Raw genomic sequence first — 14,985 nt, forward strand, 5'->3', positions numbered from 1 at the left:
GTCGTTCTTCACGTCCAAGGAAATGGACGTTTCTAAAGAATGTTGTATTGTGGTTTGTACACATGAAACTTACCTGTTACACAGGCAACAGATCCATATCTTCTGTGCTAATTAGGGCCAGTCACTTAACTGAATCATCCATATAGGTAACTAATATATTTCGTACGTAATGCTTCTGAAGTTTGATATGAGGTGCCCATATCACCACTGAGAAATTCCTAAGTAATTTGAAATCGCTGACCACTCAGATAAGCAGAGTTAAGTTGAAACTAGAGCATAGTTCCTATATTATAAGTGAAAAACCTTTTAAGATACTGGCTTAGTGACTGGCCACACTCAAGAAATTTAAGTCCTCTTAGGAGGCAAAAACTACATAACTTAGGAAAACTACTCTACCGAAGAAATAAACACAGACAGAGAGGGATGGTAGATCCAGACTGTGGGACAGGTCGGTTTCGCATTACACGTTGAAAAATTGGTGAGAAAGGATTCTTAAGAATCTTCAAGTCGTTCTGCATTATGAGGGGACGCGCCCTCCCTCTTTCTTGGAAAGTGACTAACATAAAGATAAGTTGTTGAACAGTGTACCAGCACAAAACCATCATGGCAGGAATTCAGAGATGATATTACAAAGCTAGCTACCAAACATTATTTGAAAGAACCTTTGTAACTCTTTCAGAAAAAGGCCTGGAAAAGTACAAAAATGTTTTGCTGCTCGATATTCAAATGTGAAAAGTGCGTGTGTTGTACCGTTTTGTTTAGGTGCTTATATTTGTTGATCCAGCATAATTTAAAATAAACAAATTGTTTGACGTTTGTCTTGTCATATTTATGGCGAGAACCCTGGAATAATATTTAAAACTATTTATCTCTGTGAATGAAGTCTTTTGAGATCATATCCAAATGAGTTTCCTAAATAACTATTTTTTAAATGGGAATAAGACTAGAATCGAGACACAGGTTGTCTTGAAAGTGAAAATATATTTCCCATGACTACTGTGGATTTCTACTTAGTATATATAATTATTGCTATTTGTCTTCTCCATTATTAGGAATCTTTTTGTTTTGTTTGTTTTGGATTTTTTTTGAGCATCTACCTTCTAACAGTGCATAGCAAATCAGTTTCAACTTTTTTTTTAGACTGAGATAACTATCAATTAATTTTTCTAACATGTATAGTGGGATTGGGGAGTAACAGTATGTGCCTAATTCTAAATTGCATAGTAAAAATCATGTGTTGGTGGCCTTAGGATAGATTTTTGAACTTTCACTTGAATATAGTTGTGTTTGATGTTCTGGGATTTTACAACATACTAAATCTGCCCTGGGGGGTACCATATTCGAGAGTAGCTGGGAGCCGCCCAATATTCTCTCTCCCTCCTCTGCTCACTCCCACCCCCCAGCAACTCATTTCTTTTATGAGCTCATCAGTTGATATATAGCTTGCTTTCTCTCAAACTTTCTCTTGGAACTGAGATAATAATTTTAATACTCGAGCTTCAGAAAATGTGCGCCTACTGATAAAATGAGTAGAACGAACTGATATTATTTATAAATCGAATTAAACTGTTTATGAGTCTTTTGCAGAGCGGGAGACAGGGTATAGCATTCTAAGAATGATTTGAAAATTCATGCTGGTGAATTTTTTGCAAATGATCTCTCTAGGTATTAGTTTATATTCCTCAACAGAGATCGCATGTAGCTAGGGCTTAACAGTTTTGAGGGACTGCAACCTACGCGTTGTCGTTGCAGCAATAAATTAATAAGAATCAATGAGTCAGATTCCAAAGCAATCAGTTGCATCTTTTTCTCATCTCTAATGTCACATATCCTAACTGACATTATCTAGTCATCGTTTCTATGTGCCAATTAGCACTGAAAATAAACTCTTCTGATCTCACACTTTTGTGTTATTTTATTTTTTCCTCTATGCTTGAACATTCATTTTACCCCAAAGTGGAAAATTTAATTGAGTTGGCAGATGCTTTTGTCGTTTTATAGTCTTAAACAGCATAGTAACTTAGGAGAAGATATAGTAATAATCTTGATTTGATTTCTGTGTTATTAATGTATCGATCATATGATGCTACTCTGGTTTAAATATTATTCTTTTTTGTTTCTTTTTCTTTCCTCATTAGGTGGAGTCTTTGAATTTTTTAAAAGACAATGATAATCAGATCTACTTGAAAAATTAAGCAAATTGATTTGGTTGGAACACTCTTTAACCAATACTTTAACATTCAGCCTCTGGGTAAGTTGAGTCAAGTGTTTCCTATATGGCTTGATTTCAAAATTATTGGAAAAATCTCTCAAGCAAAATACTTAGCTTTATGTGATATTTTGACAGTAATGATTTGAGGTCCTCAAAACCTGTGAAAGATGTCTGGGATGCTATCTAAATGAAAATGTTCATAAGTCTTACCACTTTTATGGGACTATCCTGATGAGGAAGATGAGATTAGAAAATGTAATCACTTATAGTTTGAAACCAGATCCTTTAATTTACTATTTTAATGATTATTTGCTTATTGTAATCTTGAGATAATGTGAGAATATCCAATTATACTTTTAGTGAGATATTTGCGTGTAGCTGTACTGTATTGTATCAGATGCAAATCTAAGGTATAATGACCATTTTCAGTAAATTAGTAACTCCTTATTTTAGACCGTTCTCTTTTTACAGAAAGCTGAGTTTCCGTGGTAAGAATAGAAATCTTAAGGACTTGTTCAATTCAACTTCCTTGTTGCACTGTGTTGCTGCAGAAAGCTCTTGAGGTAGAGAACACTTACCCAGGAGGAGTTTAGGCTTGTAGCAAATTGTTGGTGCTGCCAAGACAGAATTTAGTGGGAACAGGACTTTGGCTACTGTTAAAATGTCACTATAGTAAACCTGCTCAGTCAAACAGATTTTTGGCATCAGGAGTCTAAATGATACTGACTTTAGGGTTTGGTAATTTGTTTTTAATCCAGGCAAACTCATGCTTTAATTAACTCTTTACGCAGTAACAGAAAAATTGGGAAAAATTTTACATTCCTAGTCTATGCGACAAGACTTGAGTTTCTGATATCCTAAATGTTATTCATGATTCTAACTTGTGCAACTTGTTACTTAATTATTCTCTGAATAAACTGGAGCTATTTTAAAACCTGGTGAGTGATAACGAATGAGAGAAGCAAGTGTCTAATCATTTGGGAAGCCGACTTCGAAACCAAGTGTCTGCTTTACCTGTGGGCATCTTAAGACGTGATGTGGTGAGGTGGTTTTCAGGGATACTGTTGCGTAGCTTGTTCACTGCCAACAGCTGCCTTAGCGTGTCTAGAGTAATTTCCCTTGAGGCCACTGCCCTGCGACTTGATTTGTTAGTGTAGCTTTTGAGCACCCAGTGAATGTAGAAATAGCAAGTGTGGAAAGCCCGGGAATCTTTTCATTCTGCCTGGAGGGTTCGTGACCTAAGATTTATTTGTGACCAATAATTTCCATTGTTATGGGCACATGGTGCCATTTGGAAAAATCTTTGGATAATTAAAGGGATATAAGGCAGTTAGATGAAAAACCCATCAGGAAGAGAAATGTTAAAAAAAAAGTTTCAAAAGCAAAGCCTTAATTTCTTCAATAGCTATAATAGCCGTTAGAAGATGAAAATTAATACTCTGAACCACTAACTTAAATGTGTTTGTCTGCCACATTTAATTTTCCATCTACTCACAAGGTTGGCTTTTACAGTTATTCCCAAAGTGCCCCACAGTGTTACAGTTACATTTGGGTTGATGGGACTCAATTTAAATTATGTTTGGGAGACTATTCCATCAGCGCCTCCTGAGAATGGACGTGGTGTGGACACTGAGTGCATCCGGCGTGCTCCTTGCTTCTCGCACAGTGTGAGTTGTGGGCGCCTTTGGTTAAGGCAGCTCATTGGGTCACTGTGTTTTAAAATAATAAATTCTTTTAGTGTAATAAGGATGTTACTTAATTCATAAGATTATGTGAAGATTAAACTCCTGGCAGGTAGTAGGGGCTTGGTACCTAGCAGTGATCTATGGTGATTACTAGTGGTAGTAGTAGGTGTAATCATTGTTTAAACTTAACAGTATTATATTTTATTAATCACGTGACTAATTCTTTAGCCTGTCATTGTGGGCATAACTCATAGAGACGAGTGCATTTTCTCAATTAAACCAAACACTTATTTTGGTAAAGAAACACTTCATATGAAATTGGTAAGTTTTCGTGAGGTCTATGCCGCATAAATCAACAACCTCTCCATGACTTTCTCTCTCAACCTGGCCGTATGCAGTAGCCCAAGCAAGAATATTTTTTTCAAATATTAAATTTTTTAAATTTGCCCAATTTTCCCCACCCCAAATTGGTAGTAAATAGAAAACAGTTTGCAAAATAAGAAAGCAAAACCCTCACCATTAAGAACTATATCCATTTTTTTGGTACTTTTTGTAAAAGATAGTAAATATAAATTACTTTATCTTTATAATAATGTTGCTTTTGATGTAGTACCATTTTCCTTCAAGTAATCAATGGTTTAGTCAGGTCTTGACGTCATTCGTTTTATGGCAATATTAGCTGGACTAGGAATCTTTAACCATGTCCTCAGATTTCTATTCTCAATGCATTGGCTGTAATTATTTAAGAATTATGTAAGTGACATTTCTTTTTTTAAGCTGAGGAAAGATAAGAAGGAAGGTGAAAATTGTTAACATTCATTGGGCATATTCTGTTAGTCAGGTTCTGTGCTGTTGGTGCTTAATCTTTTTAAAGTAAGAATTAAGAATCTAAATTCATATGAGGAAATTGGGTTTCAGAGCAGTAATTAATTTGCTGAGAATTATATAGTTATGATAGTAATTTTTGGAGTCAAGTTATTGAATTCTTACTTTAAATTTAGGAAACACAAAATATGTAATTCTATGTTCTGTGCAAATTGCTGCATTTGGTGATTTCCCCAGATTCATTGTTCATCCATCCCTCTGCTGCTTTCTCTTCTGATATGCCTTTATATGTTTTTGGAGTGTTTTTTTGGGTCATTACTTATACCAATATGGAAAATAAAAGTGAGGAAAACTTTTAATCTATTCTATTTGGACATATTTTTGTGGGTCTTATAAAGATTTGATAAGGTTGCAAATTAGATCTACTCTCCGGTCTCTATGACCGGGTATAACTTTTCCTGCTGTGCAGAGTGGACCTATGAGCTTCAATGTATCGCAGCCTTCAGAATGTTTCCTTTTGCATGGGGTTATTTTTCTAGCTTTTCTGATACATCCAGTTCTTCTGTTTGGGTGCCTCGTATTTTAAGGCAACTGAAGAGGGTATCAGAATTTATGACTGAGGATTTCTGAGCTGACGTGAAACCTCTGGACTCCGACTCCTTCCAGGGACTGCTGTTTCCTTTGCTCTTAGAGCCTGTGGAAGGGAGCCCTTTACTGTGAACTTCTTGGGCTCCCTGCTTTCATTTTTCCAAAAGTCTTTTCTTACCCTCTTCTACACAGCTTGATGCTTCCTACTTTGTTCTTCAAGCACCTCACTCGGTTATACCTTCCTTCATTCATGTGTTCAATACCTTTACCCCTTCATTTATGCAGCATCAATCCATGAACATTAATTAAACCAGCAGTATGAGCAATGTATGTTTTGTTTCTTGAGCATTCTGTAGCCATCTGAAAACTGACTGAGGCTTGCTTTGATATCATTTCATAGTATTCCCTTCTGTCTGTCTTCCTGTCTCCTTACTTTAGCTTGTGGTATAGGATGTCTGTGTAGGAGATCCTCTCATCTTTTACTCTCCATACAAACCCTACACAATGGAACTTGGTAATCAGACACCTTGTTACTATGAAGATGTGAATTACCATTTGCGTAATGCTTTACAGTTTGCAAATGGCTTCCATGTTACAGTATCTCATTTAAGGCAATGACTGTTATGTAGATATTACTCACATTTTATTATGTGTAACAGGAAGCAGAAGCTCAGGGGTTTTCAACTGAGTGATTTGCTTAAATTTATAGCACCAGTTAGTCATGAGCAAGAATTCCACCCTGCCTCTCCCAACGTCTCACAGCATGTCATTCACCAGCAGGTCATTGGTTTAGTTACCGACAGTGTTCAAATATCCCAGCTTTGTTGAGGCAGTCACTGTATTCTGTTTCATATGATTCATACATGAAACAGAAGCCATACTGGAGTTTGAGGGCGGAATCAGATATCGTAATTTTAGGGAATCTTGGAGGCATCTTTACCTTCCTTGATGATACAAACTGTCAAGTTCACCCCATCACTCCTCCTGCTCTGAGAGTCACATAAACTCCAAGCAACATCCTTATGGATCAAGAATGGCCTTTGGAGTTCTGATTTCCTTGGCAATTATAGTTTTCACTATAAATTACTAAATTGGATATTGGACAAAGCCACCCAGTTGGAGATCTTTATTTTTGAACCTGCTGTCACATTGACTTCTCATCCATGAATTGCCAAAAGACTAACTTTGCATTTTCTACCTCATCTACTATTTGGGTTATTGGTTAATGTGCTTTCCTGATATCAGAGTCTGGTTAATTCCTTTATTTTAGTATTACTTATCTTCATGTTTCATCTCATTTTCTCTCTGAATCCCCTTAACACTTATACTTCTCTCTTTTCACTCTTTGTATGTATTTTTGTGCTTGCTTTTTGTGTTAAAGTAGTTCTGTGAGATTTTTATCTCATGCACCACCCTGTAAGTGGCCTGAGGGCAAAGAGTCTGACTTTATTTTGTTGGTGTCCTCTTCGACCTTGAATATGGTGATTGAAAATATAGTAGATACTCAATAAATATTTGTTGAATTTAATAAAAATATTTGGTTATGAGTTTTCTTTTAATAATCATTTTGGGGACTGCACCTTGATACCTGGGCACAGATTGATTTTAATCATATTAGTGAGATGAATCAGCAAGTCTGATACTTATTAAACATCCAGAGCAGGTTCATAAGAACAAATGTATGTGTTTTTTAGTATTCTTTTTGAATGCAAAAAATTCTTCTTAAAGTAAAATAATGACAGTCCCCTTCCCTGCTCAACAAAACAAAACAAAAACCCCTCCATTCCCCTGACAAGGACACTTTATTGTCCTTATCTTGACCGTGGGAACAAAAACAATTGGCCTCTGAAGAGATTTAATGAGATAAAATAAAACGTGGCCTTGGATTGTTATGGCTTCCTGGGAGATACAGGTGTGGATGTGACATGCCTGTGGAGCACAATTGTCTGACTTTGGGACTAAGGGTGTACATTTAATTTGGCCTGTGGTGGTGGGAAGCCCCTGAAAATTTTTGAGCACTAGGGATGCAATGTGAGCTGCACTTTAGGAAGCTGAATCTGGCTGGGCTGTGTTGGATGGCATGGGGGTAGAGGTGAAGGTTCCGTGAGTGGGCGTAAGAGTCCCTGAAAGCACAGAAGCCATTTAGGAGGGAGTTGCCTTAATTCGCACGAGAGCTGTCACCTCCTGTCGTGCCCTTTGCCTCTCCTCCCACGCTTCATCACAGACGAGAGCACTGTTGAGAAAACTTTAGAGAACACTTGAATCCCAGGTTCAGAGAATTCTCTGCGACTTACCTTCCTCCAGTCTCTTCCTCAGTTCCTCACTCCTCAGGTTTTGCATCTTGGCGCCCTTGTGGCTACTTTCAGCTCTAAGTGTTTTCCTTAAGGCTTTCCTGATACTTGCACAGGTTAGTCCCTCTGATGATTGTCCCTGGGTTCCATATACACAAGGGCGTCATGCCTAGACCTGTCCCTTAGAGATTTGCCAGTCAGGCCCAGAGTACCTTCTGAGCTCCCGACTTTGTGTGTTGTCGGGGGCCTGAATTGGAGTGGTGGCAGTAAGGATTGACAGGACACAGATAGAAGGAGGGAGAGTGTGCAGGAAGCCAGTGTAGGACTGCCTGATTGGGGATAGGAGGCGTTTGTGTGTGTATGTGTGGTTGTGTGTGCACTTCTGGGGGTGGGGAACAGGAGGAAGCTGTCAATGATGACACAGGCTTTGAGCTTGGGAGTTTGAATGTAACTTTTAATAGAAAAAAGGAAGTAAAGAGAGAAGCTGGTTTGGGTAGTAGGATGATGAATTTGATTATATACCAGTTGAGTTTGAGATAAAAGTAGATAAACAGCGTACACTTGACTTTTCTTTTTCATGAGAGTTTATAGTTGGAAATACGAATTCACGGGAAGCCTTGAGCCTTCTTCCTCTTTTTTTGCTGTTCTTCCAGCTCCTTAAATATTTCCCAAGAGCTTAGGATGGTTTTAGGTTTTCTCGACTTTACCCCTGCCAACCTCCCCCCAAATGCACCTCCTCAGGAACTTGTATACTTGTCAGAGTACTCACAGCAGCCAGAAGTGTGCCTTTCAGCCTCCTAAAATAAGACTTAGGGGAAAAATAGCTATCTTTTCCTTTTGAGGAGCATGATCATTGTCATCTCACGACTTGCTGAAATAGCACAGGGAAGGAACATTTTTTGGCAGGCTGCGAAATCTAGGGAATGCGCGAACACATGCACTTCTCCTTTGCTATGATGTATTCAATGGAGGCAGTCTAGTTCAGGAAAGCAGGGGGATTTTCACTTGAGCACTAAAATGGAAAAAAAATGTATCAGCCATTTGAATCTAAAGTTGTTCTCTCAATTGCTGATATTTCTCACAACAGAATCCTTAGGTTCTTAAATTTGATGGTAGCAATCAGTTGGCTGGTTCCAGTGTAATCCACCCCATTCCCATCCACTGAGGAGTTTTTGAATTTCAGAAGAGATACTCTTGATTAAATCAGTGTAAGAGCATATAATGATCCTGTAATTATCATTTGCCATTACCGTGTGTGCTAATGATTAAAGCAAACATTTAATAACTATAGGGCAGTAAATATATTTTAGATCTTGAGCCATAAAAAGATTTCCATTAACAGAATGTTTTGTGCACAAATAAATTATTCATTGACTGTAGCAGAGCTTGATTCTGTCATCAGTCTTCAGTGGAAATTTTGAGAACACCAATCATCGCAGATGCCAACACTAAGTTGGCTTGAGCCCTCATCGTTCTTACATGGAACCTGAGCTTTTTTGGCTATTTGTAAAAGCTTTAGTTTGGTTAAATTCAATGAATATTTATGACATTTCTGCCATATGCAATTTAGTGTTCTGGTGGTTGGAGGAATACAATGATGTGCAAGTCTGCATTTTAGCTTCAAGTTGCTTATAAACCTGAGAGAGAGATATGACTTGAGCATGCCTGACTTGGATATAAGAAAGCTTGAGTAGCGCCCTCAGAGATGTATAAATGAAATGTGTTACAAATTCAGAGGAGAAAGAAATCATATGCATTTCCTTGTGGTAATATGGGGCTGAAGGGCTTAGGGATCAGAAAGTGTTTCCTGAGGAAAGCTCTAGAGAAGGAAAGGCTTTGATAGGCAGAAAGAATTACATCCACGTAGGCAAAGAGATGGGTGGATAGTGTGGGTGTCATCATGGAAGGAAAAGTAGCATGGCACGTTTGGAACACGGCATTGAGAAGTGAAGAGGAGGCGTGAAAGAAGAAGAATTCCAGAAGGTACTGAGAGAACAAGGGAGTATAAAGGGCCTTGAATGTGTAATTAGCACATCAGTTTGGTAGACCTTGGAGAACCTTTACCCACTTTTGGGCTAAGGGGTGACGTGATTGGATTATATTTTAGAACTATACTTCACTTCACCTCACAGACTAAGAGGTAGAAATCCCAGGTGTAGACAAGGTGAGGAAGCTATCAGGATAGTCTCCACAAGAGGTAGTGAGGTTCTGAACTAGAATGGTTGTAATAGGAAAAGATAAGAGGGCACCATGGGAGAGACACTGTGATTAAATCATCTATAGGTTTTTGGCATGTGATTGGTTATGGAGGGGTGGGAAACAGGAAGGAGTTAAAGATTCCATTCAACAACTTTAGCCAACTTTTGAATCCATCCAACATTTATGGAAAACCAGCCATGTGCGAGATGGTGCTTGGTGCCAGAGGTGTGTACTGAGAGAAAGGAGAATGGTCCTGTTCCCAAGTAGCTGAAAATTTAATTGGGCATATAAAATATGTACTCAGTTAACTAAAATCCAAAGTAGATCATATCAGTGCGATAACAGGAATAAAGTAAAGGGTTATGAGAACACAAAGAAGTAGTATTATTTTTGACAGTGGAAAAGTGAGGACGCACATAGAGGAGTAGATGCTTCAACTAGGAGTATTTTGGCTGTCGGAAGTGTGGCAGGAAAACCCAGAGAGACAAGTATCAAAGAAGCTAAGGGGAGAGGACTCTTACTTGTTGTCTACTGGACACCAGATTCTGAGCTGGGAGCTGTGTGTATAAGGAAGGCATATTCAACAGCATGAAGTGCTCCAAAGTCGCCAACAGTGTTTTCTAGGAAGGGGCCAGTGTATTTGGCAATTTAAGGATTACCAGTGGCTTTTGAAGAGGGTTCAGAAGGGTAAGGATGGAAACATCCCAAAGCTTCTTACTTATCTTGAAGATGTAATTAAACTACCTCAGTGAGAGAAAAGGCTGCGCTTTCCCAGTGATTTCTCCTTGATGGGTCAAGTTTATATAAACCTCCGTAGATTTTAATGCTCTGGCTGGTCTTAGAGGTATCACTCTAGAATGTGTTAGTCCTGAGAAGTCTTTGCAAAGTTAAGAATAGTTGCAGAAATTTTAGCTTGCTGGATTATTTTCTCACGAGTAAAAGATTTCAACACTGACAACCAGCCTCCCTCTTGCTCCCTGCTTCCTCCTTCCTCCCTCCTGCTCCTCCCTTTGAGTCCTCAGCCCAGTAGGGTGAGCACACTGCCACACCCTTGGCTCAGGGTCAGGGAAGTCCTCGGGCTCTCCTTGGCTCTTTTCCCATGTGGAGGGAGATTTCCACGGAGAACAATCCAGGGAAGTGCATGCACAAATAGATACACACACACACACATCCCAGTTCTTTTCCTGTCCCCAAGGATATACGTGTGCCAATAAACAGACAAAACACACAGTCATATACACCCATATTGTGTCACATTTGCCCTGAGGAAACATAGGGCAGAGATTCAGTAGTCCAGTAGGAGGTGGGGGGGGAGGGTGGTATTATTAACAGTTTAACATTTAGGAAGAATAATGTAACTTAAAGAAAAATTTAGAAATTGCTTTGTTGAGATGAATAGCATGTTACTATAGAATGTTAAAGGGTGAATTTGTATCATGGTTATATTTAGTTGATTTTTGTTGTGTCTTTTTTTAATCAATTATCACAGCATGCTGGGCATAATAAAAGAACTTTCACAGAGGCACCCACCCGTATTATCACAAAGGGGAATTTTAAATTATATCAGACCTCCCTGTAATTTAAAAGCAATAAAGGGAGAGAAATGAAAAGGAGTAGTAGAATGGAGGAAGAAGCAATTGCTCCTTAACCCCACAAATGCACACTAGCTCATGGCAGGGCAAGTGTGAGTGTGTTTACAGTCATTCATTTGTTCCCTCATTCATTCACTCGCTTGATCACTCAATGAATAAACATTTACTGAGTTCCAGTTGTATTCCAGGCTGAGGCTGGGAAATATAGCTGAGCAGAGAAAAGACATGCAAAATTTTAAATCAAATACATCCTTCTTATAGGAAACTAGCCACTGTCAGGAAGTTTCCCTGTTTTATAGGTGGACAGCTTGATGAAAGTGCGCTTTTGAGGTGAGTATTATATACTACTGTTTTGCCCCTCAAAGCTATCTCCTGCCATTGTGAACCCTAAAATGTGTTCAACCTGCTGGAATACAGTAACCCTGGTAGTGGAACTCCTCAGGTTTCTGAACAAATTTCCTTGCGTTCTCCTCACACTTAACTTACTGCCGTATTGGGATTCCTTTTCCTTAAGAATTTCCCCCTGTCTTATCAGAAACCTTGGGATAGATAGGGTCTGTCTGTTTATTTGTGTGTACATGTAAATATTCGAAATATCCTCAGGGAATTCCCCCAATATAGGGACATCTTCTACCTTTGGAAGCACTGTCAAGATCTTTTCAACCAGCCGTCAAGCTCAGAGTGGAGGGGTATTGAGACTGACTTCAGCTAGTCTCCTAGGGAACAGTAAATCTCAGAGGGTAGCAGTGTGTCCCTTGCCAGGTAATACTTTCTCTTTTTAGTCTTTTTTATTTATTACCTCTCCTTGTCTCATTTTTATAGTTTCCTACTTTTCTTCCAACTGGCAACTGTGGCTGATAGGTTTGTGTCTTGCAGGATTTATCCTATTTTAATTTCCGCTTGGTTATGTTGTCTGAGAAAACAAGGCCTTTGTTCTCCCCCGTTTGCTTTTCAGCACACGTTCGTGAATATTTGGGTCAGGTGTAACATGCTACCATGTTCACCTGTATTTTAAATACTCAAAAATTCAAGGTGAGCTAAAAAAAATATGGGACTTTGGTTAGAGAATTCTTAATCTTGAGTTCTTTTGTTTCCACAGCAAATCAAAAATATATGTGCACGATATATGCGTAAATGGCAATAATTTTCATTATGTGAAATATAAATTTTGAGTTTTGGGAGTTAATGAACATATTGAAATATGTTTTGTAAAGTTACTGAAATATTTGAATTAACCTATATGTTAATTTGGAATTTTATTCTGCCTATTTTAAGAATGCCCTAACCTAAATTTGGAAGTATTTATTTGACAAAGATAAAATGTTTATGTGAAGTTTTTTTAATTCTAGAGAGAAAAAAGGTTAATTTCACTTTGATATTATTTTCTATGCATTTATGCCTGTATTGCTTTTGAAAGCATATATGTCTTCTTACGCCTTGTATCTGTGGCCCTAGAGGAAAGACCAAGAACTGGTCTGATACATGTATCTCATTCATTCATCCACTATTCATTCATCAATTCAGGATGGGGATGGAAGGATGTTGACCAATGGCTTGTATCTTTCATTCTGTTAAATGCAAGACAAACTAAGTGTTTTTACCTGGGAAATATAGTATTAATGGGAGGAACTAAGCATTGTATGGAAACTTAAGGTGGTTGTAAGTGGACGGAAAATTGCTCTGTGGTCAGGAAATATATAAGAGCATCATTCTGATAAATTATTAACTAATTAATTACAAAATTCCCTTTGATCATTTAAAGCTCGAAGGGATATGGTCTTTTCAAAATATCCAGAACTGTATGCCTGCTTTTAAAAATTTTACGTGTTGTGAACCTTTACCAGCTGCAAGGAAGAGCTGAAATACTTTGGTTAATTGTCAACAACTTCTCTAGTAGTTACAGTAAAAATAGAGCTATTCAGAGCTCTCCTACAAGCTTTTATTCTTAAGCTATTTAAACATTTATCTAATGGAAATTTCTTCTAAGCTAAGAATTTTATAATGAGACACTTTATTTTAAAGAGCTAGTTTCAGATATTGAAAAGGAGTATCTAGATCAGATGTTTTAAATTTGTTTTTGGAAGCAGCATGCTTGGCCTCCACAGCATGTGGGATAGAAGACCTGTTCCCTTAGCATTTTGCTTAGAATACAGAGGTGAGCCAGTGGAGGAAGATAACTTCATCGTTTATTTCAAGATATTTGTTTAAAATATTTACTACTAGAATTAGAATAATTTATTATTTTTAATATGCCCTATTTTACATGCATATCTTTGATGCATTTTGGAAATCCGATGAAAAAGTTTAAATTAAAATAAATTAATTCCATTTTGAGGTTGGCACTGTGAATTATCCTTCAGAACAGATGCAATTAGTTAACATTTTCTGAAGAACACATTTTTAAATCTTTTTACTCGCAGTGACATTATCACTCAAGCCCTTTTTTAGATATCTTGGAGAATTAAGTTTGGAAATGTTCTGTATGATTTCTGTAATGTCTATTATAATTAGACTTGCTTGAGTTTATCCATTTGTAAACTAATTTATATATATAAACTAACTTATAAGGAGGTTGGCTCTTGATAACTCAATGATTTCTTCCTTTCTAACATTATCAAAACCTTGATAAGTGATGTGTGAATTGAATAATACCAATGTTACATGGCACCACGTTAACCTCTTGTGAATAGTTAACTGTGGTGGGGAGGGAGCCGTGATTGATAGAAAGGCTGTAGGTTGAAATGTCAGGTCACCACTGAGGTTCTTGCCTTGGATCTCACAAGACTCCCTTACAGACCTTGGGCAAGGAACCAACCCTCCCCATCCCACTTCTGACTCTTGATTTTTGGTGTATATGTGTATATATATAAATTGGATTTCCATATATATCTGCAAAACCTCTAAGATTCTTTCTCTGTTTAAAGCATGAAAATCAAGACTCCATAGAGATCTTTGAACAGAAATTGGTATGGATTATCATAGGAGTCAGTCCCTTAATCCAGATGTGTAGGAAATAGCCATCCTCTAAACTTCCAAGTATGAAGGGACACCTCTATTCAAAACGTTCATTGTGCTCACATGAATTGTTGAGAGAAACTTGCCACGAGACTTACCCTCCAAGTTTAAGATCTGGAGAATGAGCACGTACGTGAAAGGTGCTTTTCTGAGGCCTGCCTCATTCTTTTTGGCCTCGGCTGCCATTCTTCCTCCTGTTAGACCCTGATCTCAATTGGTCCGGTGGGAAATGCACAAGTGGTGTGGAGATGGTGGGGTACATGGCAGCCAAGAGCCTTGGAGGCAGGGAGAAGACAAAAGGGAGCAAACCAAGTGAGTGGTTTGTCTGTAATTATATGGAACTTACTAGACGCAAACTGCAGGTCCTCTCCTAACTTCTAGAATGTGCTGTCACTTACTGAGATTCAGCTATGGTTTTATCCCAGCTGACATGGGGCAGGATTTCCAAGATAGGCAATGAAGGGAATAACTTGCCTGCCCAGTTCCTTGGGCTGAATCTGGGCCATCGCGTTCCCTGGCTGCAAAGTGTGTGTGAGAAACTGAGATTCAGGAGTGGAGGCAAAAGCGAGTTGGAACTG

At 38.2% G+C, this 14,985-nt stretch overlaps 1 protein-coding gene across 32 annotated transcripts in view; it reads left to right on the forward strand.

Moving 5' to 3' along the window:
• The window catches only part of HIVEP2 (HIVEP zinc finger 2), a 183,570-nt gene that overhangs the window by 101,965 nt on the left and 66,620 nt on the right, over positions 1–14,985 (forward strand). For all 32 annotated transcript variants that reach the window (XM_070602784.1, XM_070602810.1, XM_070602794.1 and 29 more), the window contains one exon: positions 2,139–2,251. The gene's annotated coding sequence lies outside the window, so the exon portion shown is untranslated. The remainder of the gene's footprint in view (positions 1–2,138; positions 2,252–14,985) is intronic.

This window comes from Equus przewalskii, chromosome 32 (assembly GCF_037783145.1).
Source record: "Equus przewalskii isolate Varuska chromosome 32, EquPr2, whole genome shotgun sequence".
In the NCBI taxonomy this organism is placed as follows: domain Eukaryota; kingdom Metazoa; phylum Chordata; class Mammalia; order Perissodactyla; family Equidae; genus Equus; species Equus przewalskii.